Raw genomic sequence first — 27,976 nt, forward strand, 5'->3', positions numbered from 1 at the left:
AATGGGGAACTAATTCCCAGAACTGTTGGGAGGAAGGAGGTCAACCAGAATGAGGAACATTTACACGTGGCTGGCCTAGACAATAGGATACACAAAGACAACTCAACTTTGCAGGTAGGCGGGGAGAAAGTAACAAGGGAGACTGACCTTCAGGGGTTAGGGATGAATAAACCATCACAGGACAAACCCAACTTGAACAATCAAAAGGAATCAGAGAGGAACGTAGGATTAGAAACAAGCCTTTTGTCACACCAACAGACCCAGCTAGAAAAGGATCGACCTTTATACAATATTAATAAGGAAATGCCCATAAGTCTTATGAACACCCCAGAATTGCTGATCAGCAAGGAAAGAAAGGAAATTGGGGAAGGAGGGGAACATAAACAGGCAGAAGAGAACATGCAGGTTGATGAAAATCTAGCTGACTTGATCACGGTGGCATCACTGAGGAAAACAAGGAGGATGAACAAGATCATTAAGACACCGGTGAACAAAAAACAGACACTGAAAGAAGGGAAGGGACAGCCTGGCAATGCAGGACAAATTGGAAAAAGGAAATTCAACTTAAAGGATGAAGAAATGACTGATGTTGCTGAGGATGAACTTTCTAGCAAGAAAACTAAGCTGACAGAGGTAAGGATAAGGGAGGTCGCGATGGAAGTGGGGGCAGAGGGCTGGCTTCTAAAGGCAATATGAAGGTACTGGTGTGGAATTGCCAAGGTGCAGGGAGCCCCTTGACAATTCCCCAGTTGAAGGAGGCTAACAACCTCCTCTCCCCCAACTTAATCTTTTTATGTGAAACTAAAAATAAAGCTGAGTATATGGAGCAAGTTAAAAGAAGGCTGCATTTTGAAGGATGCTATGTAGTAGAAGCAATGAAAAGATCTGGAGGGATGGCATTACTATGGCATGATGATATTAAGATAAAGAGGATTCAACACACCTCTTTTACAATTGAAGTGCAGATTCAAGATACAGAAACACAAACAGACTGGTGGTTCATTGGCATCTATGCCAGTTGTTGGGACCAAATGAGGAAACAACAGTGGAAAGTAATAGGAGAAAGGAAAAGACTTTGGGGGGACAGATGGGTTATAGCAGGAGACTTCAACGACATTTTGACAAATAAGGAGAAATGGGGTGGGACTCTAAGAGAGGATTGGTCTTTCACTGACTTCAGAAAATTCATATCAGGAAATGACTTGGTTGACATAGGCTTTGAAGGACATCCATGGACATGGAGTAATAACTGGGAGAATGATGGAGAAGTGAGACAAAGGCTGGACAGGTCCTTGGGTAGCCAAAGTTGGTCTCAAATTTTTCAAAGGGCTAAATGCACACATGTAGAAAACTTTGGGTCAGACCACAGTATGTTGCTGATTGACTCCAACCCAAGCACTCAGAGAAGGAAAAAGAGGTTCTTTTTTGATAAAAGATGGTTACAACAGGAGGAAATACATCAAGTGATTCAGAAGGCATGGAATGTGGAACAAGCAGGCTCAAGAATGTTTAATGTTACAAAGAAGATAGCTAATTGCAGAGTAGAATTACTTAGATGGAGGAATAAATTTCAGGATAATGCTAAGCTGAAAATCTCTAGCATCAAAAAGCAACTCGAGGAGGTGCAAAGAGATGGGGGGATCAATGGAAAGAACAAGAAGAAAGAGCTTAAAGGTCAATTGAAGCAAGCATACATGGAGGAAGAATTGTATTGGAGTCAAAAGGCAAGATGTAAATGGCTAAAACATGGGGACAAAAACACCCAATTTTTCCATGCTAATGTTAGAGGGAGAAGGAAAAAAAACAGAATGCAAAACATACAGAGAGATGATGGCTCTTGGGCCGTGAGGGAAGAGGATTTGGGAGCAGAAATAGCAAGATATTACCAACAATTATTCAGCAGTGCAGAGGTAGACTGTCTAGATGAGATTTTGGAGGGTATACCACAATCAATCTCTCAACAAATGAATGCCAAGCTAACTAGGAAAGTGGAGGAGGGGGAAATAAAAAAAGCCGTTTTCTCTATGGATCCAAACACAGCCCCAGGCAGTGATGGTATGAGCCCTTTCTTTTTCCAAAAATTTTGGTACATCATAAAATGCGACATCATTAGAGCCATTCAAAGCTTCTTCCATTCTGGTCATTTGTCTAAATCCTTTAACCACACGGTTATTTCTCTTATCCCTAAAATTGACAACCCCACCACCCTCCAACATTTTCGACCTATTAGTCTTTGCAAAGTAGTGTATAAAATCATTTCTAAAATTCTTGCAAATAGACTCAAAGAGGTGTTGGATGCTTGCATAAGTAAGAACCAGGCTGCCTTTGTTCATGGTAGGCAGATTTTAGACAATGTTATCATTTCTCATGAATGTTTGCACTACTTAAAAAACAAAAGGAAAGGAAACAATGGTTTTTTTGCTTTGAAGTTAGATATGTCTAAAGCTTATGACAGGGTTGAGTGGAAATTTCTGGAGGAAATCATGCATAGAATGGGTTTCTGTGACAAATGGACCACTTGGATTATGAGTTGCATCAAAACAGTTACCTATTCTTTTAACGTGAATGGTGAGGTAAGAGAATATGTGAGACCAGAGAGAGGAATCAGACAGGGAGATCCTTTATCCCCATACCTTTTTTTGATTTGTTCTGAAGGCCTTACTAACTTGATTCAGAAAGCAGCTGGAGAAAGAAAGATCACAGGAATGAAAATTTGCAGAGGCGGACCAGCAATCACTCATCTCTTCTTTGCAGATGATGCGATCATTTTCAGCAAAGCAGACCCTGAGGAAGCAGCAACTCTGATGAATATCTTGAAACAGTATGGGAGAGGTTCTGGCCAGATGCTAAACTTAGACAAATCTTCAGTGTTCTTCAGCAAGAACATCTCTCAGCAACAACAAAGAGAAGTGTGCAGGAATTTTGGCAATATCCAGAGGGTACATCAAGGAAAATATCTAGGATTACCCATGGTTATAACAAGATCCAAGAGACAGGTTTTCAGCTTTATCAAGGAACAATGTGAGAAAAAGATGCAACTCTGGAAAAATAAACTCTTGAGTGCGGCTGGGAAAGAAGTTCTCCTCAAGGCGGTGACTATGGCTATGCCTACATATGCCATGTCGTGCTTCAAACTACCAGTCCGTCTATGCAGGGAACTAAGTAGCCTGATGGCCAATTATTGGTGGGGAGAGGAACAAGGGAAGAGGAAAATGCATTGGTGCTCCTGGCAAAGAATCACACTGGACAGAAAGAAGGGGGGATTAGGTTTTAAGGATTTGCTGAACTTTAACAAGGCTTTATTAGGGAAACAAATCTGGAGGCTGATAACAAGGCCCAATTCTTTAGTAAGCAACGTCCTGAAAACAAAGTACTTCCCTAAATCCACAATTTTCAACTGCCAGGTACAACACAATTCTTCATGGATTTGGCAAAGCATCATGGCAGTCAGGGAGGATGTGCAAAGAGGGCTAAAAAGGAAAATAGGAAATGGAAGGAGTACAAAAATTTGGGATGACAACTGGGTACCAGAGATCCCCCAAGGAAGGCCTGCTTCAACTAGGCCTCCAAACTGTAAATTGCAAAATGTGGCAGACCTGATTCAAAACTTCAGATGGAAAAGAGCCTTGGTTTTCAAACTATTCAAGGAAGAGGAGGCCATAATGATACTCAGGATACCAATTAGCTTGGCTAACAGGGAGGATGGTCATTTTTGGTTACATAGTGGCAATGGCCAATATACAGTGGCCTCAGCTTACAAGGAACTAAACAAGAAGGGTGACGAACAGCAGCAGAAAATGCATACAAGAGGAGAAACCAGCCTAGAGGACCAACACCTGTGGAAATACTCGTGGAAGCTTAAAGTGAAACACAAGCTGAAGATTTTTATCTGGAAATGCCTGAATAATGCATTACCTGTTAACGAAGTGGTGTTTAGCAGAACCAAGAAAGGATCACAAATATATGAGAATTGTGGTGAAGCTGTGGAAACTGTAGAACACCTACTATTTCGTTGCAGGATGGCAGAAGAAGCATGGCAAATAGCACCATTGAAATGGGATGGTATTGATGACCAACAAGGGAACTTTAAAAGATGGTGGAATGCTTTAACAGAGGCTAGGAAACGACCTGAAGGGTTGGAACACATTGCACTCACTGTAAACATTTTGTGGCAAATTTGGAAAGCTAGGAATGACTTTGTGTTTCAGAAAAATAGAAGACCAGCGAGCAAAATCATACATAAAGCTCAAGAAGAGTGGTTGGAAATGCAGAGAATCCAACACAGCAAGGACCAGATGAGCATCCCAAAAACAACAGAAGCTGTAGTGCAGCAGGCAGTAACCTCAAATAGTGAATGTCCCATAACCATTTGCTTAGCTATTGACACTCAGACAAAAGCAAGTCAGATGGGAATAGGCATAGTGGCAGTGAGGGGAAATGATCAATTGCTAGCAAAATGGGCAGTAAAGGAATATAGCACAGGGAACATTCTCATGGATACTGCAGCGGCCATCAAGCTAGCAATGATAAAGGCAAGTGAGCAGCAATGGAGGAGAATTCAAGTAGCAATCACACAGCGACAGCTTTTGAAGATGATAGAAACCAAAAGGGCTACGGATATTCGATTCCATTCTCATCTTGAGGACATCTACGATTTAAGCTCAATGTTTATGGAATGCTCATTTGTTTTAGTTAGGGAGGAAGTGAGGAATAGCTTAGCTAACCTCAGTTTTTATGCGCTAAGCATATATTTTGATGAGGAATGGTTAAATCCTCAGTGTCGCGGACACTTGTATAGTGAAGCTTGAGCCTTTGCTCATTAAGTGTAAATTTGTACACAAGTTAATACAATTTATTATCGTTTCCGGAAAAAAAAAAAAAAAAGATTCCCTGCTTCCTTGGACAAACAAAACTTAACATAGTAATTCTGCTCAATTACTCGAATTATTAAAACACTACTTAAATCTGTAATTCTACGCTTCTAGAGAATATTCGAGCATGATTAATGTTCGATTAAAATACTAAGAAGATTCATAGAAAATTATCTTTGTTTGTTAGAAGACGGAATTTATATTAATGGCGCACTTCACCTATCCTTTTACTTATTCTTATCGTATTCTGTTAACTCTCATTGACTTAAAGCCGGCAATGGATCATCAATTCATCATTCATCAGCAATTCAAGTCATTCTTTATATTTTATTCCATTTCTTGGTAGGTTCTTACAGAGGTAAAAGGTAATCCAAGAATAAGTTAGGAAGTTGGATATTTGAAACTTGTGTCGCTAAGATCTTGACTAATGAATACTTTATAGTATCATCATTATGATCATGGACGTTTATAGACAGCAGTCTAGCACCTAACATGGGATCCTCCTTTTGAACATGTTGGTGTCAACAAAAACTCAATTCCTTCATCTATAATCACGCCCTGGAAATGCCAGCTTGCACAGTGGGGACACTGCTGATGCTTGGATTGTCTACACAAAATCTGAGTGTTTTCTAGAGTTATGGATCAAGTCCTAACTCTAGCCTCTCTTCAGATAGATTTGAAGGAGATTCTTCGTCAATGGGCTATAATTGGATTTTCAGCTGCCACAGTTCAGCATGTTGAAAGACACACACTCGAATCATGGGAATTCAGTTCAAACCTTGATATTACAAAGACAAGCGGGAGAAAAGCAAAGGAAATTGGGTTAATTGTAGGCTTGACAGCAGCTGGAGCAATCTTACTTGCAGGTGGAGTAATAGCAATTGTAGTTTTAAGGAGAAAAATACAATCTGCAAAGGGGAACCCAGAGATGGCTGCCAACTTGACAAGTTCTATTAACGATGATTTTGAAAGGGGGACAGGACCAAAAAAGTTTTCTTGCAAAGATCTTGCTTCAGCTACAAATAACTTCTCAAACGAGAGAAAGTTGGGTGAGGGAGGATTTGGAGAGGTTTATGAAGGTCAATTCATTGATTTGAATAAGTAGTCTGAGGTGGAGTAAAGATCACAAGTAGTCTGAGGCATCGAAATTTGGTCCAGCTTATCGGCTGGTGCCATGATCAAAATGAGTTCTTGCTTGTCTATGAATTCATGCCAAATGGAAGCCTGGATACTCGTCTATTTGGCAGGAAAAATCTTCTGAGTTGGGAGCGTGAGATACAAAATAGCAATTGGGTTGGCATCTGCTTTGCTGTATCTTCATGAAGAATGGGAACAATGTGTGATACACAAGGATATCGAATCAAGGAACGTAATGCTAGATTCAAATTTTAATGCCAAGCTTGGAGATTTTCGCTTGGCTAGACTTATGGACCATGAACTAAGCCACAAACAACAGGTTTGGCTACTTAGCCCCTGAATATGTAAGCACAGGCAGGCCTAGCAAGGAGTCCGATGTACATAGTATTTTAACATGGGCTCAACTGATTGTATATGTGTTTACCTCAATAGAAGTATCTTCGTGTCTAGTCATGGCTCAACATTCTGTTAGGATCCTGGTGGTTTGTTGCTATGACATGTATGACTCGTTAGAGGTTATGAAATTGAAGGAGAAAAATTGACAATCGAGGAGAGTAACTATAGAACCAGATGCCATTGCTAAATCAACAGTAAGACATGGTAATTACTAATAGCTAATTAACATATTTTTTATGCTCGATTATGCTCTTTCTTCTGTCAACATAGAAAGAAAGGTTTTAGGAAATTTCATATTTCACTCCTTATGTACGTTAACATAGACTTGGGCCCTAGTACTGTGAAAGTTTGATTCAACAAATATGTGCACATTTTTTAAAAGATTTTTTTATTAATATGTGCACATTTTAAGATGCACATACATGTAAGTACTCGATTAATCACTCCATGTTTTCAATTTCAAATCAAATCGTGGCTGGAGTTAGTGGGACCAATTTAGTACTTAATTACAACAAATGTGTGCATATTTTAGGATGCACATAGAGGTAAGTACTTGATTAATCGCTACACGTCTTGCTTTTATTATTATAGTGGGAGTTATGCCATGTATTGCCTAATGTAAAATAGATAGTGAATTTGTTTCTATCTTTTGTTGAATCTTTTTTCACAATGTGATAGATAATTTAGTAAGTTAATGATTTTTTTCATGCTGTAAAATATGATTAACCTTAGAAAGGATGAACACCACTACATTAAGCAGCGTCTCCCACAAATTCTGCAATACAAAGTAGGAGGAACAACCTGTATTGCAATAATAAAAAATCAGAAAAAAAAAAAAAACACAAATGAAGAACAAAATCTTTGAAAAAACTAAGCAAGCTGATATACCGAAAAACACATGCCAACAATACTGATAAACGCCTCTATTTGTTTAGCATTTGACATTTCTTTCCACTTCAACCCACAAAATAGCACATAACCTATTACTACCGCCAATGTCACAAGAAGAAGTATACTTGGTGGCACAGTAGCATATTCAGTACTCAGCCAGGCAAGACATGGGATAGAGTCAAAGTTTGCAGGAGGCAGATGAGGGAGGCGGAGAAAGATGTGGGAGGTGGGGAGAAAGTTGTTGGTGGAGCAGACAGGTACATTAAGGGTAAGGGAAAAGGTGGTGTAGACATCAAATCTTTCCCAAAAATTTTGTAAATTTTTATTATTTCTTTGTTTAGATCATTGTTTAAATAATCATTTTTATTTTTATTTTTGCAGGAAAAAGCTGAAAGGAAAATAAGAAAAAACAGGAAATGAAAAATGGTTTTGCAAAAAAAAAAAAAAAAAAACTGTCTTCTGCCTTTTTTTTTGTACCAGTACAGGAATGTTGCAGCTGCAAATTTTATCCATTTCCACTCGTTTTTTTTTTTTTTGCATTTTTCTTTCCCTTCAAGCCCCCCAGTACAAGGCCACCTAACCTAAATCCAAATCATTAAGAATCTTCTGGAATCAAAGCCATCTAATTTCTCTAAATTTGCAGCAAAATCTGGTTTTTTTGGGAACCATTGATATGAGGGTTCAGCAACCCTTGTTTCATATAAAAAGGCTTCAAAAACTTAGCATTGGGGTAAGAAAACAAGTAGAGAGCGGTGGGGGAAAAGGAAAAACAGCAAAAAAGAGAGAAAACAGAGAGAGAAGAAGAAGAAAAAAGAGCAAAAAAATTTTGAGCCAGGGTTGAGCGTCTTGCCTCCTTCATGAACAAAATCCAATCTCGATTTTAGTCCTTTAGGTGTGTTCTTTATTTCTACACAATCTATGGTAGTAAAGGGACAAATTTCATTCATACAAATTTCAGAGAAAACATCTCTAAGATCATCGAATCAGGGCTTGAATTCGCAGCATTGTAAGCTCTTGAAGTCAGTTTCCAAGAAACTTTCAACTTCATCTTTCTGCTCTTGGATCCATCTTTCTTTGAGGTTTACGGCATTTACTGTCAAAGGTGGTTCCTTTCTACTCATTTCCTCTTCATATAAGTCTAAATCCTCACCTAATATGTCAAAATTTTTCTTACACTTGTGATTGTTTTTTCTTCTCATGATGTTTTTCTTCCTTTTATGAACCATTAGTTCAGGTTTCTGTTGTAATCTTGAGTAGAATATAATATTTAGATAATAAGATTATGTGTTAATGATGAGGTTTGCATGACCTTATATGTTTTGAATCTGAATATTCTTGGGAAATAATTTGAGAACGTTTGCGGTGCTTGAAGAGTTGTAGAAGAAAATTGCAGAAAGAACAGGCTTCGAAGCTTGCATGGATAAAATCTGGAAAATTACAATCTGCCCCTCATTTTTCATATAATTGTATTATGGCCCAAAATCTGGAAAATTGAACCAATTTTGCCCCTCTTAAGTTTTAATCCTCTTTTTCATGTTTTAAATGTGTTTTTTTTGAGCAAATTATTCCTGTATTTTAACACATAATGAGGCTTTAATAATTTTTGGAAAGATTTATTGTCTTCTTGGGCTTAGTAAATAGTTTAAGAATTTGGGTAATGTTATTTGGTTGGCCTTTAGAGTATGGGTTTGTTTTTATTTTCTTTGGGTTTTAATGTGGGCTTGAGAGGCCAAAGCCCCAAACTTTTCGGTTGGGTTTGTTTGGATTGGAAGCTGGGCTGACTCCTAAACTTTGTAATAATTATAATTTGACCTCAAAAACTTGTCTTAATTTTTGCAATTAAGTCCCTAATAGTTTTGATTTCTTAAATACAAGTTACATTTCTTCTTTAATTATTAATTATACTTCGTTTAAGTGTTTTTATTGGTAAATTTCATGATTATTTCCATTTCTTTATAATTAAATTGGGGCCCTAATCATTTTGTTGATTTTGGAGCATAAATATGACAAATTTCACCCCATTTTGTTGATTTTGTTTATGTGCTCCAATGTGTTTTTTATGTGTAATTGCATGCTTGAAGTGCTTTTAATTACTCATTTTATTCATTTTAGGTTTCATTTATTTTATTTAATTTTGATGATTATTTGAGAGGCATTTAAATGCAAATTTATAAATAGATAGATATTCAAGACATGTATTTAACTAGACTATATAATATATATATTTTAATTTTGTCAAAAATGTAATAGTTAGGTTATTATTTTTTCAAATTCCCCCTTAAATTGTAGTTAGGGTCTCAAATATAATAGTTAGGTCTTTATGTGTGTTTCTTTGCTTGTATGCTTGCATGCTTGTGTGCTTATATGTTTATTCGTTTTCTTTAGGGTTTTTACATCTAGATATCATGTCTACGTGTCATGTGCTCTATGTGCTTTACGTGTTTACTTACTTTAATTATATTTTATATGATTTATTTAGTTATAATAAATGCATGAAGTCACCACACTAGTCCAATGCTAGTTGTGGCCTTGTTCCCCGATTTCTCACTAGTCCAATACTAGTGAGGACTTGTAGAAATGAGTTAATCAAATGCTAGACCCTTCAGGTCGTTTTTGTACTAGATTCACATTTTTTGTGTGACATTTATTGCATTTCATACATGTTTTTCATTTTTAGGCCATTTTCTTATCTTATATGATATTTACTCTATATATTATTTCCCTTACCCCTATGTGCATGAAACATGGCATTCAGACTTGCATTCTATTTAAGAAAATAGAAATAGACTAGCCCATTTGCTTGATTAGGTTAGGAGAGTCACCTTTTAAATATGGGAAATGAACGTGTGTGGCTTCTAAACCTTAGCACGCTTTCATCTCCTTTATAAAAAGGAAAATTAAGTAATAAATCTTAGTTCTCCGTACCCGTTATGTTGCATTCCTCTCTTTTAGATCATGTATATTTATATATTATAATTCTTCTTTTCTTCTAGTATCATCTTTTGCATGTTCGTGACCTCTTCTAAGAATCATTCTGGGCATTACAATTAATGTGATTTGCACTAATTAAACTTTGAAGACCTCTCGATATCCTTTAGGTCTATATTTGCATCAATGTAGAAACATCCAAATGTGATAAGTTTTATAGATTACATTAGAAAAATTTTTGCCTAAAACTCACAATTAACCTTAGTTAGGTTGAAAGGATGCCTTAGGTTTGATCCTATTAAATCTTTGACTCCCCTTTCTTCAACCATGACTCCCGAAACCTCTTCTCTTGTTTTCAAAGATTTGAAGTCGTCTAAAAAGGGTTTTATCTATTTTTTTATTAAAAATACATTTTTAGATGACTTGTTACACCTAAATTTAATACCAAGTAGCGACTCCTATTTTTTTTCTTAAAAACCCTTTTTAAACTATTATTTTGGATCCAAATCGTCGCACTTTTTAAGTCCCATTTTAAGTCCTCTTTTTTCTTTTATTTTCAAAAACTCATTTTTTTAATTCATTCAAAATTAATCAAAATTCATTTTTTCTAACGCCATAAATTTTAGTATTTATTTTCAAAAAATGGAGCGCGATAAGTGGAATGGTGAAGGGGAAGGAAAGAGGGGGTAGGGCTAAAATATGGCTGGAGGTGGGGACGAGATTGGTGGAAGAGAAGCGGGCGAGTAAGGAAAGCAAAAAGGTGGTGGTGGGGGTTGGAACGGAGAAGGGAAGGATACAGAGAGCACGGCGGCAGAGGGAGGCACAGAGAAGGTTGGAGGCGGGGAGTTTGTTGATGGAGGAGTGGAGAAAGATGGGATAGGATGTCGGCATCTTTTGTCTTTTTCAAATGCGTCAAAAAGAAACAAAAAGTTAGGAAAGCATTACATATTAAGACACAGCAAACTAATTTTTTTTTAATGAAAGGCAAAATTAGTGTATTGATTACTGCCTGTCAAAAACTTTTTAACAATCTATTAATTCATACAAGTAGGCAGGACATAGTGAATTTCTCTTTTATTTTCTTTTTCGAAGCAAATTATGGTTGCTTTTTGTACTCTTTTTAACTCATTTCTCCTTGATCGACTTAACTCCTCTCGTATATTCAACTTACTCTAACATATTATTCCTTACCTTTACAAAATTAGTAAGATTAAAATGAGATCAATGGTCATTATCTTTTGTTTTGTAAACCATGGCGAGATTATTGTGTTTGCCAATCACCTATCTACCTATTTATCTAAAATTAGTTTCTTTACCAATGACAAGATATAAATTAAATGGTGGGTACAAGTCGAATACCCGTCCTGCAAGATACATATTTAACATGGTAATTTGTGTGTTAACAAAAACCCATTCAAAATAAATAGTTGTCAAAACGTTTGCTCCAGATACATAAAAATAATTGCAAATGAGCTTAAACAAACAGATGTTCATCACTTCATTCATTGTGCGTATAGACAATTATATTATATGACATGACATCAATTAAAAGGGAAGTAGGTTATTTGAGATAAATCTTGCTTGTTGTTTCAATATCATTAGAAAGTCTAGAGCTACTTTCAGAAAGAGAAAAGGTAAAAATTGGATAAGCTTAATGGTAATAAATAAATAAATAAAACACACAGAGATTTAAATCGAAAGAACATAACCACTTATTTATTTCTATTTTGCTTTCCCTCTTAGTAGTGTACAACAAAAGAAGGGTTCTTGCGATGTTGGTGGAAATGTTCGTTGCCACTAACCTCAGAGATGACATAGTAGAGGAGGCATAGGCACAGAGCTGTATGTAGCCTGAAAGCAACAAGGCATAGCTGTTTCTTTCTTGCTTTGCTATTACCTCTGGTAGAGATGCTCCACGCAAATAGTGTAATTAATCTTCTAGTGACCATTTTAGCCCTTGGTTGTAATTCCAGAGTTTGCACTTTGTAGCAAATATTGACATTAAGCATAAGAAATATTAAGACGGTAACTGTATTTTAACATGTTTTAGTTTTTTCAAATTAAGTCATCTAGAAAATATTTGAAAAACCAGCGTGAAGTAATTTAACGCTAATCGAAATGGATCATTTGATTTTTGTAATGTTCTTGCACTTCACTTATTATTCTTCTCATGGTCAACCATTCCAATGGCTTTTTTTTTCTTTTTAAAGATTGAATAGAAGAAAAATTGGTTTTGTTCACTTGTTTGGTGATTGGTGCTTATCGAGTTTGAAACAGAACCCTTTTCTAGATTCGTCTTCCTTCATTTGAATCTTGTAACTTTTACATTAGTGAAGTTAAATGATGAATGGAGTTCAATCCCGCCAGATTAAATTGAGTTAGTAGTATTATTGTTAGCTATTGTGACTTGTGACATTCCAAGGGTTTTGTTAACCCTAAAATTAGCCTATGTCAATTAAGTACTTTTAGTCGGTTACATTAAATTAATGCAACTCCTCATATGCTTTCTTGTGGATAGGGCTACCTCAAATTATCTAAGTTGTCATGAACATCAACTAAAGACTTCCCTTTTTTTTTTATCCTAGGGAAGGTCATAGAACCTTACAAAGAAACCAAGCAAGGTGTGGTAACTCCATTACATCTAAGGCAAGTAGGGACCTCAGCGAACTTGGTGGAACTTCAAATCTTGTAACACCTACTTGCATTTGAAGACTCATCTTAGGTAGCTTGTCAGTGTACGAATTGCTCTCCCTCTATGGAAGGACCAATCTGCATTCCCAATCTCTGTATAGCCTATCTTGCACCATTCTAATTAAGTTGTAGTAGGGGCTTTCCTTAATCAAATGAATTCCTACTTTAGAATTAGATTCTACCAATATCTTTTTTGTGTTGGTAAAGTGGCAAATAACAACGTTAGCAATTGTAATTTAGATTGCTTGAGTCGTGCTAAATAGCACTGTCCTAAGAAACTATTTCAGGGTATTGAAATGTTTCCCCAGGATTAAACAAGCCTTCCTCTTGTCGTCTGGCAAGAAGGATTAGAACCAGCAAATCTTTTAAAACCAGCAGTAGAAGAAGAAAAGAAAAAGAATAAAGAGATGAGATGGGGTGGAGAAATATTAGAAGTCTAGTGTTCCGTCTGTCACAATGGCCTTGGTAGTGCTTGGTATTTATAGGCTTGAGAAGTGTACGTCAGATGCAGGGAAACTTTATCCATTAAGTGGTTGAGAAAATCTTGGGCTAACTGTTGAAATCAGCAACCAGCTAAGGAAACGTGCTTGGGTTTGGAGATAAGATATGATTTTCCACTAACAAAGGAATCTGCTGGACTCTTGCAAAAATTAGAAAACGTGGAAAAAGTTGATAGCTACAGAGAAGACTCTCAATCAAGTCTTCTGACGTTGCTAACAGCTAATAGGATATCTATTGGCTTTATCCCTTGAAGCTTGCAACGGAAATAAGAAAACTCATGAAACCAATTAGGAGATAACTTTTGAAAGAGTCAAACTTCTAACCAACCAATAATTCGTTTGATGAAAATCTGATTCACTTTACTATGCACATAGAACAAAGAAAACGTGGAAAAAATCTTTTGAAATATTATTTACAACAATCTCTCACCTATTTCAAAAGATTTTTGGATAAGAAATAAGAAAAGAATCTGCTGGATTTGTTTTGGGTTTAATGCAATTAGTTTGGTGTCTTTTAGACTATAAACCAAACTTAGATTAATACGACATGATTTACAGATTTGTTGGTGAAATGTGAATTTCTATGAACCAACAATTCTTGCTATATAACAGCGGTATTATCAATCACATTGTATCCCATAATTTGCTGTTCATTGCGGTTTGCGCCTTTAGGTCATGTGCCGGCCTGGATTTTCATAAGAGCTCTAAAGATTTCGCCAAAAAATCTTATAGAAGCGGTCTCACTCTACTCTCATATAGGTGAATTTATCAAGTGTATACTGCTATAGATACACCTCCTTAAAGGAATATAAATTCATGAAGAGTTTTAAACTCAACCTCACAACTACTAGCAGTCAAAGCACTTATCTCAGTAGGGAATATAATTTTTAGTGCTTCACAGTCAATATTGACTTGTTATTACCCATATGAACCTACTTTATGGGATCACCAATCACATAGCTTGGGTTACCATCTCTATTGACAATCGTTGGTTTAAGTCCCATTTCTTTTGTAGTTTGAAGAATCAATTTTCTTCCTACAGGTTTAGTCAGAAGATCGGCCAAATTCAACTCTGATTTCACAAAATCAATGGAAATAATTTCATCTTTAAGCAGCTGCTTTACGACATCATGTCTTAATCTCATATGTCGACTTTTACAATTATAAGATTTATTTTTTGCAATAGCAATAGCCGCTTGACAATCTTCAGTGTATAGACACGGGAGGCGACATATCCTTAATTGGTGGAATATTGGTTAAGAAATTTCTTAACCAATCTGCCTCAGAACCAATCAACTCCAGAGCTATGAACTCTGATTCCATAGTTGATCGAGCAATAATTGTCTGTCTAGCTGACTCCATGCTACTGCACCACCACCAAGGGTGAACACATATCCACTAGTGAATTTTGTATCATTTGAATTAGAGATCCAATTAGCATCACTGTAACCCTCTAATACAGTGGGAAATCCACTATACAGGATACCAAAATTCATGGTACCTTTCAAATATTTCATTAGTCTGACTAATGCAAACCAATGCTCACGATTGGGATTGTGAGTATATCTACTCAGTCTACGTACAGCATAAGCTATATCTGGTCTAGTGAAATTCATCAAATGCATCAGACTCTCAATAATCTGAGTATATTTAGACTGAACAATTGGGTCACCATTATTTTTCTTTAATTGAGTGTTAGCGTCATAAGGAGTACTCACAAGTGTCACATCATAATTTTCAAACTTCCTAAAAAGTCTCACTGTATAATGTTCTTGTGACAACATTATACCATCACCTCTCCTTATGATTTTAACACCCAATATCATTTTGGCTTCACCCAAATCTTTCATATCAAAATTAGAAGATAAAAAATATTTAGTACTAGTTACAATACTTAGACTGGTACCAAATATAAGTATGTCATCTACATACAAACTGATTATCACATATTGATCATTCATAACTTTGACATACACATTTATCCACTTCTATAGATGAGAATCCATCTTTCATCAATACTTGATCAAATTTCTCATGCCACTGTTTAGGAGCTTGTTTTAGGCCATAAAGAGATTTAATTAGTTTACAAACCTTATTTTCTTGTCCAGATACAATACATCCCTCAGGTTGAAACATATAAATTTCTTCTTCTAAATCACCATTTAAAAAGGCTGTTTTAACATCCATTTGATGAATAATAAGTTTATGGATAGAAGTTAAAGCAAATAAAATTCGAATAGACGCAATTCTTGTTGCTGGTGCAAATGTATCAAAATAGTCAATAGTTTATTTTTGAGAAAATCCTTTTGCTACTAAACGAGCTTTGTACTTTCTATAGAGCCATCAGAGTTATATTTTCTTTTAAAAATCCATTTGCAACCAATAGGTTTTGCACCAGGAAGTAAGTCCACCAAAATCCAAGTTTTATTTGACAAGATAGAATCAATTTCAGTTTTAATTGTTTCTTTCCAAAATTTACAATCAGGGGAAGAAATAGCATCGGAATATGTTAAAGGATCATTATCAACAAGAAAAGTTTGAAAATCATTTTTATAAGAAAATTCTTTTCTTGGCCTTTTACTCTTTCTTAATTCCTCATTCGGAATTATTTCTCTATTTATTTCAACAGGTGCATGAGAAATTTTACTAGACAATGGAAAAATATATTCAAAGAATTCAGCATTCTTTGTCTCAATAATTGTATTACAATCAAGCACATCACTTTTTAAAACAAGAAATCTATATGCAGCACTATATTCAGTATATCTAATAAACATACAATCAGAAGTTTTAGAATCTAATTTTCTTCTCTTAGGTTCATGCAACAATACTTTAGCAAGGCATCCCCATACTTTTAAATATTTCAAATTTGGTTTATAACTTTTTCATAACTCATAAGGAGTTTTGCCAGTTTTCTTATGAGGTATCCTATTTTGTAAGTGACATGCAGATAAAATAGTTTTTCCCCATAAATTATCAGGAGCATGAGAGGTAACTAACATAGAATTCATCATTTCTTTTAATGTTCTATTTTTCCTTTCAACTACCCCATTAGATTCTGGTGAGTATGGTGGTGTTATTTCATGTATAATGCCTTCACGTTCACAGAAATTATCTAAGGCTAAATATTCACCTCCTATATCCAATCTAATTCTTTTTATCCTTTTATTAAGTTGATTTTCTACTTCAGTCTTGTAAGATAAAAAAGCATTATAAGTATCATCTTTATTTCTAAGTAGATAAAGCTTAGTGTATCTAGAGTAATCATCTATAAAGGTAACATAATATTTTTTCTCACCTCTAGTCATAGTTTGTTTTAAGTCACCTAAATCTGTATGAATTAAACTTAACAGTTCAGTTTCTCTTTGGACAGATACACAACTTCTCTTTGTTAATTTTGTTTATGCACATATCTCACATTTATCCATTTTATCATTAACACCAGAAATCAGGCCACAAGATTGCATTTTCTTTATATAATTCATATTAACATGTGCTAATCTTGCATGCCATAAAGAAATTGAATCAATAATATAAGCAGAAGAAGAATCATTCTCATTGATCACATTGGAAATATTGAGTACAAAGAGTCCCTGATTACAATAGTCCTTGCCCACAAATACATTATTTTTGGTCATTATAATCTTTCCAGATTCAAATGACACTTTCACTCCAACTTTTCCTAGCAATGCTACGGAAATCAGATTTGCCCGAATGTTGGGCACATGCAGTACATCATTGAGAGTCAAAGTTTTTTCTGAAGTGAGTTTCAAGAATACTTTGCCCTTATCCAGAACATTAGCAGTTCGTGAGTCACCAAGGTAGACTACTTCCTCATTATCTCTTATAGGAGTATAGGAGAAAAATTCTTCTCGATTTGCACATATGTGTCGAGTAACCCCAGAGTCTACCACCCACTCTTTGACATTGGCTGCAATGTTCACTTGAGAGATGACAGCAACAATTATATCATCTCCTTAGGTTAAGTGCACCTTAGGAGGATTATCATTTGCTTTGTCACCTTTATTAAGTCTGCATTGGACTGCATAATGTCCTGGTTTTTCATAATAAAAGCAATTGTCTTTCTTCTTCTCAAAGTTGGGATTGTTAGGCTTGAAATTAAAATTTTTGGACTTGTAATTTTGGGATTTATTAGCGTACCTTTTATTATTGTTTTGCACCAGATTGGCTTTGTAAGCCATCTCCTTTGCCTTAGTAGCTCTCAACTCCCTTTTGTTTGAATCCTCAATAAGGATGTGTTTCACGAGCTCATCCATGGTATAATTTTTCTCCTTGTGTTTGAAGTTGTTTTTATAGTAGGCCCATGACTCCGGTGGCTTTTCAATCAGCATGCCTACAGCGAATTTCTCAGGTAGATTGATGTCTTCATTTTTCAAGTCCTCTAGCAGCATTTGATACTTGGTGATTTGAATTTTCATCTCCTTGTCATCAGTTATTTGCCATTGGTTGTATTTTCCTACGACGAATTTTTGCTTGGTTGCATCTTTGGCAGTAAACTTTATTACCAAGGTTACCCAAATTGCCTTGGCTTCTTTGCTGCTATAGTAGACATCAAATAATTCATTAGAGAGTGTTTGAAGAATAGTGTATCAGCATACCTTATTGGCATATTGCAATGATTCTTGAGTCTTGGCATCCGCAGTTGCAGAAGGTTGAGATTCAGTGAGCGCATAAGCTACTCCATGGATGTCAAGTAGAAAGTGCACACGTTCTTGCCATCTTTTAAAATTTTCATTGGCAAAAATTTCGATTTTGGATACATCTGGAAAGGGCTCGGTGAATGGTAGTGCCACTGCAACAGTTGCTGATGAAGGCTGTGGGACGCTAACATTGTCAGATGCCATAGTTTCTTAGATTGTTGGCAAAGTGACAAATAACAACGTTAGCAATTGTAATTTAGATTGCTTGAGTCGTGCTAAATAGCACTGTCCTAAGAAACTATTTCAGGGCATTGAAATATTTCTTCAGGATTAAACAAGCCTTCCTCTTGTCGTCTGGCAAGAAGGATTAGAACCAGCAAATCTTTTAAAACCAGCAGTAGAAGAAGAAAAGAAAAAGAATAAAGAGATGAGATGGGGTGGAGAAATATTGAAAATCTAGTGTTCCGTCTGTCACAATGGCCTTGGTAGTGCTTAGTATTTATAGGCTTGAGAAGTGTACGTCAGATGCAGGGAAACTTTATCCATTAAGTGGTTGAGAAAATCTTGGGCTAACTGTTGAAGTCAGCAACCAGCTAAGGAAATATGCTTGGGTTTGGAGATAAGATATAATTTTTCACTAACAAAGGAATCTGCTGGAGTCTTGCAAAAATTAGGAAACATGGAAAAAGTTGATAGCTACAGAGAAGACTCTCAATCAAGTCTTCTGACATTGCTAACAGCTAATAGGATATCCATTGGCTTTATCCCTTGAAACTTGCAACGGAAATAAGAAAACTCATGAAACCAATCAGGAGATAACTTTTGAAAGAGTCAAACTTCTAACCAACCAATAATCTGATTCACTTTACTATGCACATAGAATAAAGAAAACGTGAAAAAAATCTTTTGAAATATTATTTACAACACTTTGCACCTTTTTCCCATGCTTAATCTTGCCTATGAATTATTGACCAGAGCTCTGCCACTATGTAACTAGCCATTTCAATATTCACAAGAAAACCACCTAGCCAACAATCCAACTCATCTCTCAGTAGACCACCTGCTTGCCTTACCAAGGTTCCCTATTGCCACCCCATCTACATTCAACTTTACCCAACCCGTGAGTACTTTTTAATGGTTGCATAGAAGTTATCGAGAAGTTATAAGCAGGGGAAATATCAGTATGTAACTGAAGTGAAGGTCATAAGTAGTTTGAGACATCGAATTTAGTCCAACTCATGGGCTAGTGCCATGATCAAAATGAGTTCTTGCTTTTCTGTGAATTCAAGCCAAATGGAAGCCTAGATTCTCATCTATTTGGCTGGAAAATCTTCTGAGCTGGAGTGTGAGATACAAAATAGCAATTATTGGCTTCTACTTTGTTGTATCTTCTTGAAGAATGGGAATAATGTGTGATACACTGAGATATCAAATCAAGTAACGTAATGCTAGATTTTTTTTCCTATTTGGAGGGTACGTAATGCTAGATTCAAATTTTAATGCCAAGCTTGGAGATTTTGGCTTGGCTAGACTTGTGGACCTTGAACTGAGACCACAAACGACCGGCTTGGCTGGAACGTTTGGCTACTTAGCCTTTGAATATGTAAGCACAAGCAGGCCTAGCAAGGAGTTCGATGTATATAGCTCTGGGGTGATTGCTTTAGAAATTGCCAGTGGAAGGAAGTCAACCGATCCAATGTCACACATGAGAAATCCAATACAGGATTCCTAGAATGGGTTTGGGACTTGTATGGATCATCGAAACTTTTATCAGCTATGGACAAGAGGTTAAAAAAAGATCTTGATCTTAAACAAGCTGAGTGTTTGTTGATAGTAGGCTTGTGATGTGTGATGCACCAGAATTCTCATCTCTGCACTGATCTTATTTTATTTTGGTTGTTATTTGTTTTGATTGTTATTTCACGTGATCAGTTTATAACCATGCAGTAGTATGTAGCCATGCAGTTAATGAACAGCTGGATGGCATGAATCTTGCTTATGTTAGCTGAGGTCATCAGTTAGTTACTTAGCTAGAGGTAGCCGACTTAATGAATCTATAAATAGGAAGCTACTCACGCAGTCCATCATCTGATCATTCATTGTATAAAAGCTGCAACTCATCATTTTGTCTACTTCTTCTCTAAACTCAATAAACCAGAAATTCATTCCTTCGTCTACGAATTATTTCTCCACCATCTCTATAATTCCTTGATCAAGGAACCTGGATCTCCACTGGCCTCCGCATCAGTAGTATCAGAGCAAAGTTTGCTAGCTCAGATCATCAATGACAGAGGGCACTAGGTCTCAGGATGTTAGGAAAATGGAAGAGCATGTTCGAGTAATGTTGCGGGAGCAGCAGGATCAATTTGAGAAGGAAATGGCTGCGCTACGGAATTTGGTGATAGAACTACACACACAGAAGACTCAGGCTGAAGTAAATGATTCAGCTCACACTTCAAACACTCATCTCAATAATGGAGAAGGTTACCAGATTCCATCACGGTTATCACGAGTAGATTTCCCCAGATTCAATGGAGAAGATTTTAGAGGCTGGCTGTACAAGAGTGAACAATTTTTTGAGGTAGATGAAACTCCTAGTTATGTGAAGGTCAAGATAGCTGCCATGAATTTGGAGGGCAAGACTTTCCAATTGCATCAAATCTTCATCAAATCCAGGTTGACACGTGAAGCACCATCATGGGAGGAGTATGTGAAGGAGTTGTCTTCAAGGTTTGGGAACTTGTTGTATGATGATCCTATGGGAGAACTCAAGAGCCTCAAACAAATAGGTTCTGTACAAGAATACCATGACCTGTTTGAGAAACTCCTCAACAGGATGGACCTTCCTGAGGATTATGCTACGAGTTGTTTCATAAGTGGGCTGAAGCCAGACATTCAGCTATCTGTCAGGATGTTTATGCCCAAAAATATACAACATGCTAGGATTTTGGCTAGGATGGAAGAGGCTAAGGGGGTGACGCAGCAGAAGGGGAAGGTGCCTCCCAGATTTTCTATGAGTTACCAAGACCATGCTAGCACTTCCCAAGCCCATGCTAGTATTCATGGAAATAAATAGAAGGCAGATCCCAGACCCTTGCTGTCATCGCCTCAAGTACCTATCCTCCCTGCATTACCCAGCAATGAAACGTAAAAGGATATGGTTCATAAGAGGCCCTTCAGGAGGCTCAGTAGAGCAGAAATTGATGAAAAAAGGGCAAGAGGGCTTTGTTTCTGGTGTGATGATAGATTTGTGGCGGGACATAGGTGTGGTAATAAGCAGTTCCACAAGTTGGAAGTATGGGATGAACTAGTGGATGAAGAAAAAAATGAGTCAACTGAGAAGAAAGATACAATAGATAAAGGTAAACTAGCCCACATATCCCTCAATGCTATGACTAGCATGTCTGTACCAAACTTCAGAACCATGAGGCTCATGGGACATGTTGGGAAGCAAAATGTGAATATTTTTATAGACTGTGGCAGTTCACACAATTTCATTCATCCTAGGGTGGTGCAGAAACTGGGGGTCAAAACCATTAGTGGTAGAAGTAGCAGATGGGAACAAATTAACTACCCAAGACCTCTGTCCTGGATTCACGTGAAAGATGCAAGGGCAGGAATTCAAGGCAGATCTATTGGTGTTGCCTGTGGGAGGATGTAAGTTGGTTCTTGGTATGCAATGGTTGACAACTCTCGGAGATGTTAAGTGGAATTTTCAGGAGCTCAGAATGGAGTTCATACGAAATGAACACAAGGTGGTCTTGAGAGGAATGAAACAATAAGGATTACAGTTAGTGAAAAGGAAGAAGATGCAAAAGATCCTTCAGAAACCTGAACAAATTGTGACAGCACAACTTTGTCTAATCAAGGCAGTGCCAAACACTTCAGAACCTCCATCTCTTTATGCTATGGCTGCTGAAACAGGTGGAGATCAAGTTAGTAGTTCAGTAGAACTTGAACAACTATTGAATGACTATGATGATGTGTTTCAAGAACCTAGTGAACTACCTCCTGAAAGGTTGCATGATCACAAAATTATCCTTAAAAATGGGACAGAACCTGTTAATGTGAGACCCTACAGATATCCTATGTTCCAGAAAGGTGAAATTGAAAAGCTGGTAGCTGAAATGTTAGCTTGTGGTATCATCAGGCCTAGTTCAAGTCCTTTTTCCTCTCCTGTGGTGTTAGTTAAAAAAAGATGGATCGTGAAGGATGTGTGTTGACTAAAGATAGTTAAACAGTGCCATGATAAAGAACAAATTCCCTATTCCTTTAATAGAAGAGCTACTGGATGAGCTATTTGGAGCTAAATTATTTACTAAGTTGGATTTGCGATCTGGTTATCACCAGATTAGAATGAAGGTTGAGGATGTTGAAAAAATAGCTTTCAAAACTCATGATAGACATTATGAGTTCTTGGTTATGCCCTTTGGTCTAACCAATACTCCTTCCACCTTTCAAAGCCTCATGAATGATATCTTTCGATCATTTTTGAGGAAGTTCATTTTGGTCTTCTTTAATGATATCTTGATATACAGTTGTAAGTGGAAGGAACATCTACAGCATCTTAGAACTGTGTTTGAGTTGCTAAGGAGTAATTCTTTGAAGGTTAAAAAGAGTAAATGCATATTTGCTCAACAACAAGTCGATTACTTGGGGCATGTCATTAATTCTAAAGGAGTTCAGGCAGACCCTCAAAAAATTTCAGCAATCATGACTTGGCCCATGCCTCAAACTGTTAAGAAGCTCAGGGAATTTTTGGGAATCACAGGGTACTACAGAAGATTTATACAAGATTATGGGAAAATTGCAAGGCCATTAACAGATTTGCTAAAGAAGAACCAGTTCTAGTGGCATGATGGGGCCACTAGCACATTCAAGGAGTTACAGAAGACTATGAATAATCTTCCTGTGTTGGCCTTACCAGATTTTACTCAGAAATTTATTGTGGAAACTGATGCATCTGGAAGTGAAATTGGAGCAGTTTTGATACAAGGAAGGAGGCCGTTGGTTTTTTTTCAGCTAGTCATTAGGCCCCAGGCATCAAGCTTTATCTATGTATGAAAGAGAAATGTTGGCTATAGTAACTACAATTCTGAAATGGAGGGCCTATTTAGTAGGAAGACACTTCATTATTAAAACAGATCACCAAAGTTTGAAGTGTTTGATGGAGCAGCGGGTACATACTCCTTTGCAGTAAAAATGGATAGCAAAACTGATGGGCTTTGATTATGAAGCTCAGTATAAGAAGGGAAGGGACAATATAGTTGCAGATGCATTGTTTAGGAGACCCCAGGAGGACAGTGTGGTGGCTACTATGGTTACCATAACCACCTCACTAATCAAGGACATATAACACGGCTGGCAGCAAGATGTACACATCCAGGAACTGATTCAGAAGGTTAGCACTAATGCTCAGTAGTACCCAAACTATTCATGGCAGCAAGGAATGCTAAGAAGAAAGGGCAAGCTAATGGTTACTGATGACACAGCCTTGAAGGAAAAATTGATTGCCTTATGGCATTCTAGTTCTCAAGTGGGACACTCTGGAGTGGAGGTAACCTACAGGAAGCTTAAACAGGTTTTGTACTGGAAGTCTATGTTCAAAGATGTAGCTCACTTCATAGCAACTTGTGACGTTTGCCAGAGACATAAAGCAGATAATGCAGCTTATCCGGGGCTGCTACAACATTTTCCTATTCCTTACAAAATTTGGACTGACATGTCCATGGATTTTATCAAAGGGTTGCCTGTATCACATGGCAGGAAGGTGATTTTAGTCGTGGTAGATAGGCTCAACAAGTATGCTCACTTCATAGCTGTGTCTCATCCTTACACAGCTATCTCTATAGCTCAACTATTCATGGATCATATGTACAGGCTACACGGCTTATCCCAGACCATTGTGAGTGATAGAGACCCTACATTTTTTAGTTCGTTCTGGCAGGAGCTTTTTAAACTACAACATGTCCAGCTGGACATGTCGGCTGCCTACCATCCTCAGAGTGATGGTCAAACAGAAGTGGTTAATAGGTGCTTGAAAAACTACCTCATGTGCATGACTAGTGATTATCCCAAAGACTAGAATTTGTGGCTACCCTTAACAGAATTTTGGTATAATACCAACTACTATTCTGCTGCTGAATCTACTCCTTACGAGATAGTGTATGGACAATCTTCTCCTATTCATATTCCTTACCTTCCTAAGGCTACAACTGTTGAGTCTGTTGATAGGAGCTTGAAGGCACAAGAGAAGGTTATTCATTCCTTGAGGCACAATCTGACTAAGGCACAGCATAGGATGAAGCAAATGGCTGACAAGCACCGATCAGAAAGGCAGTTTGCGTAGGAGATTGGGTTTATGTCAAGTTGCAACCTTATCGGCAGCATTCGCTCAAATCTCACCATTGCCAAAAGCTCTCCCCACGCTATTTTGGTCTATTTCAGGTGTTAGCAAAAATTGGGACAGTGGCTTATAAGCTGGCTTTACCCTCTCATGTTCGCATTCACGACACCTTTCACATTTTCGTCCTAAAGAAGAAAGTGGGTACAGGGTCCCTTCACGCTCACATTCCTGCTGGGGTCACGCATCAAGGGCAGCTCATGATGGAACCAATTGCAGTATTGGATAGATGTCTGGTCAAGCACGAAAGGGTTGCTGCTACTCAAGTGTTGGTTCAATGGAGTAATAGCTTCCCTAAGGATGCTACATAGGAGTTTTTGCAAGACTTGCGCAGCAATTTCCCTGTTTCAGTCCTTGAGGACAAGGACCCAATTGAGGGGAGGGTATTGATGCACCAGAATTCTCATCTCTGCACTGACCTTATTTTGTTTTGGTTGTTATTTGTTTTGATTGTTATTTCACGTGATCAGTTTGTAACCATACAGTAGTACGTAGCCATGCAGTTAGTGAACAGCTGGATGGCATAAATCTTGCTTATGTCAGCTAAGGTCATCAGTTAGTTACTTAGCTAGAGGTAGCTGACTAATAAGTGACTAATTTACGTAAAATTGAATGATATTTTATATTATTTTTAGTCATTTTGATTATATTATTGAAAGAAAATGAATCATTTTGGCTATAATTGAGGAAAAATGTTCTTAAGTGATTAAATGAGGTTTTTATCACTTTTTACTTGTATTTTGTGCATTTTGACAGTTTTGATACATTTTCGTATTTTGGCTATAATTTGAGTTACAGTCATTGGATTGAAATGATTCTTGAACCAATTTGAAGATAAGAGATAGACCTACAACTTTGATGAAGACATCGAAATCTAGTTTGAAGGTTTTCTAAGTCAAAAGGCCAAATTACAGTAGTCAATTTCTACTAGTCGAAGCTGAAACAGGGCATTAAACAGTCAAGGATATTTCAGTCATTTCTCAGCCTATATAAATCTAAATGAGGTGATTCTTGATGCATTGGAAAGCTAACTCAAAGGGTTATAAGTTTTATTGTTTTGATCAAGAGTTAATTAAGCTTCTATCATTAAAAAAAAGTTCAGTTGAAATTGAGGCAAAATTGGAGCAGCAATGAAGATTGAACAGAAATTGCACAAAAAGTCACTATAGCAATCCGGCCGAAACTTGGCCGAATTTCTTGCCGAATTTATGGCCGGATTTCTGGCAGGATTGTGGTCAGAAAAGGCTGCTCTCTACGCGGACAACTTATTTTCACCTCCAACAAGTCACATGTAATCCTAGACATGTGACAAACATTTTGCAGCTGTAAAAGGGATGTGTAAGCCTCATTTCTTGACCACTTTTTACCTTTATATAGCCAAAAACTTGCAAGATTGAAGAGAGGCATATGGGAGAAGCTTGGAGTGTGCAGAAACATAATTCTTCCATTTTCTGAGTGTTAGATTAGTTTAGTATAGAGTAGTAGTTCATCCATTTTGTTTATTAGCTAGAGGAAGAAGAGGTTGGAGGATGAAGAAGGCAAGGAAATGAACTCATGTGACAAGGGTTACATTCCTTTCCAACTCTTTATCTTTTGTATTTGATTTCAAGTTTAATTAATATACAAGTTATGGATTTATATGTTATTATGTGTTTCTAAAGTTTATGCCTTGGATTTGGTTGAACTTTCTATGATTGTTAGTGTTTATTAATTGGCTATTTGAAACTATTATTTGAGCAAGTTATTTAGCACTTTAGCTCTTTAAATCATGATTAATCTGGTACCATTAATTGTGATATCTACGGTGTTGTTTCTGCAATAAAATTTGAGATTTAACACTAGTTCAAGAAGTGCTAAACATAGGGAATACACTCACAAGAGTAGAAGTGTACCTATGTGATTTTAGTGATTCATTTCATGTAATTTCATTGAAAAAATGAACTTGTAACTAATTTCATAACCATGAGAATAGGTATGGATTAGTTATGAGTATAATTGATTCACTATGAAAGTAGGATTCATATGCATAAGGAAATTACACCATAACTAGCCTGGATAGTAGTACTCAATGATCCAAACATAGCACTTGCATGAGTAGTTAGGGATACTATAACCTAAGAAATTTTCATTTGTTATTTTCTTGTATAAGTTCAGTAGATTTTACTTGTTATAATTCATTGATAGTCTAAATAATAGAAAAGCTTTAGTAGTGCCAATAATTGGGGATAATTGCAGAAACCTCCCCTGAGATTTCTGACATTTGCACTGACCTTCCCTGTGGTTTGAAAAATTACACTAACCTCCCCTGAGGTTACTAATCCTTTGCAAATTCAATCAAAACTATTAAAATATTGTTTTAGGGAGTGAAATTAGAAGTTTTTATCAAATTTGTCCTTTGTACTACATGTCCAATGGATGACAAAATACTACAAATCAATTAACAATTAATAAACTCTAAGGAGTATAGTTTATAGGCAAATATGCATTATCTATTTAAAGTACCGGTTCTTTACGAGTATTTTACTTTCAAACATTTAATTTAATACAAATATTTACGCTCAAATACAGATTTGTATTTACTTTGAAATATTTAATTTTTATTAAATACAAAACCTACCAATCTCTCTTTTGTAAAAATATTAATATAACACTTTTTCAATTTTAGTTACAAACATTTATGTATTTAACATAAATTAAATGATTCAAAATAAAATGTCTATAAAAAGTCAATACTTTACTCATGTAATGGATGATAGCCATAAAGAATTAATACTTTATGGGTCATTTCTTTTTTAAAAAAAATATTAAATTTATATTAAATAAATATTTTAATCGTTTGGACTGGATTTGCAAAGGATTGGTAACCTCAGGGGAGGTCAGTGTAATTTTTCAAACTACAAGGGAGGTCAGTACAAATGTCAGAAACCTCAGGGGAGGTTTCTGCAATTATCCCCCAATAATTGTCCAATCCTCCTCGTGGGATCGACCCAATATATACCCTAAACTACTAGTTGACCTGTATACTTGCAATAAAACGGGTGTATTTTGGATTTTTTAACTTGTACATATAACAAAAGCCCGTCATCGACTTAATGTATCTATAAATAGGAAGCAACTCACGCAGACCATCATCTGATCATTCATTCTGTAAAAGCTGCTACTCATCATTTTGTCTACTTCTTCTCTAAACTCAATAAACCAGATATTCATTCCTTGGTCTACGAATTATTTCTCCACCACCTCTGTAATTCCTTGATCAAGGAACCTGGATCTCCACTGGCCTTCGCATCAATGTGCTCATCCAGACCGCAGTCTAAGGCCATTCATAAAACAGGTTCAAGCCCTCAGTTTTGAGGCAACACTTCCTAAGCTTCCAACCAAAGTGCCAGTGCCAATCTACGATGTTCCAATTATTAGTTCTTCAGCGCAGCCTTGCACAAGCCCTTTTCAACCAAGATTCCATGCCTGATTTCATGCATTTTTTTTTGTTCTTCATTT

At 36.6% G+C, this 27,976-nt stretch overlaps 1 pseudogene; it reads left to right on the top strand.

Moving 5' to 3' along the window:
* Window positions 1–692: 692 nt before the first annotated feature.
* LOC140015770 (uncharacterized) lies at window positions 693–27,947 on the top strand (annotated as a pseudogene).
* Window positions 27,948–27,976: the final 29 nt, after the last annotated feature.

Source organism: Coffea arabica, chromosome 10c, assembly GCF_036785885.1.
Source record: "Coffea arabica cultivar ET-39 chromosome 10c, Coffea Arabica ET-39 HiFi, whole genome shotgun sequence".
Taxonomy (NCBI): domain Eukaryota; kingdom Viridiplantae; phylum Streptophyta; class Magnoliopsida; order Gentianales; family Rubiaceae; genus Coffea; species Coffea arabica.